The sequence below is a fragment of the Parus major genome, unplaced genomic scaffold (genome assembly GCF_001522545.3).
Source record: "Parus major isolate Abel unplaced genomic scaffold, Parus_major1.1 Scaffold1028, whole genome shotgun sequence".
NCBI classification, from domain to species: Eukaryota; Metazoa; Chordata; class Aves; order Passeriformes; family Paridae; genus Parus; species Parus major.
This window is the reverse complement of record NW_015379899.1, coordinates 1919-3070: the sequence shown is the minus strand read 5'-3', so window position 1 is coordinate 3070 and position 1152 is coordinate 1919. Positions and strand designations below refer to the sequence as shown.

General features: G+C 48.9%; 1 long non-coding RNA gene across 1 annotated transcript; it reads right to left on the bottom strand.

Annotated features, from left to right (window-relative positions):
* Positions 1 to 45: 45 nt before the first annotated feature.
* LOC107199552 lies at positions 46 to 819 on the bottom strand. The gene is made up of 3 exons (XR_001519238.3): positions 685 to 819; positions 287 to 352; positions 46 to 142 (listed from the first exon to the last, which is right to left on the bottom strand). It is a non-coding gene; the product is annotated as an uncharacterized LOC107199552 (long non-coding RNA).
* Between the last annotated feature and the right edge of the window lie 333 nt (positions 820 to 1152).

Sequence of the window (1152 nt, the reverse complement as noted above, 5' to 3'; positions counted from 1 at the left end):
GGACTTTCACAGGGAGGGAGAAATGGGGTCAAAACACCCCAAAACCCCCCCAAAATACCCCAAAATCCTTCAAAATTACCCCAAAATTGCCCCTAAAACCCCCCCAGGGACCCCCAAACCTTCAGCAGCTGCGGGACCTTTACTGAGAGGGGAAAAACCCCCAAAATAACCCAAAATTATCCCAAATTATCCCAAAAATAATTTCATATTTCAAAATCTTCAAATTCCTCCCAAAACCTCTGAAAATCTCCTCAGATTCCCCTCAAAAATCTCCTCAGGCCCTCACCCAGGACGGATCCCGCCACGATGCCGTAGCCCAAAACTTTGCTCAGGAGGATTTTAAAGCACGGAACTGCGGAGAAAGAACAAAAATGAAGCCAAAATTCCCAAATTTTTTTAAAAATCCCCTCAAAATTTCCTCAAAAAATTCTTCAAAATTTGAAATATTCTCCCAACACCCAAAACAAAGATGGCGGCAGCGTCGCCCTCACAGCCAAAACAAAGATGGCGGCGCTTCTTCTTCCCGCGCCCACAACCAAGATGGCGGCGCCCATTCGCAATTCCCGCCCTTAATTAAAATGGCGGCCGCCCCCACAGCGCTGAAAGACTCCCCAAAATCCCCCTCAAAACCCCCAGAAAAGCCCCGAAAAGCCCCAAAATCGCTCCCCGCGACCCCTCCGGCACCATCGAGGAGTTGAAAGCGCAGGAAGAATTGGTCGAAGCAATGCTCGGGCAGCAGGAACGGGACGAGCCAAGGCCGGAGAAGCTCCATGGCGGCTCCCGCGCTGAGCGGAAAACGGCGGGAAAAGACTCGCGCTCGTTCTGATTGGCTGAGCCTCCAAAAAATCCCGCCCATCTAAGCCCGCTCCGCAATTCGATTGGTTAGAATTGATGAGTGCCCTGCCAATCAAAGCCTGAACGGCGCGGCGATTGGTTAATGCTTAATCGCGCAACGCGATTGGCTGAGTGGGCGTAAAGCTCCGCCCCTCTCCGGCACGGCGGGCTCTGATTGGTCAGGTTAATCTAAATTAAATTAATTAAATTAATTAATTAATATTAACGCGATTAAAGTTTTAAACCCCTCAGAATTCCACAGAATTCCCTCAAATTTGAATCCTCAAAAAAATCCCTTTAAATTCTCCCTTTAAAAGC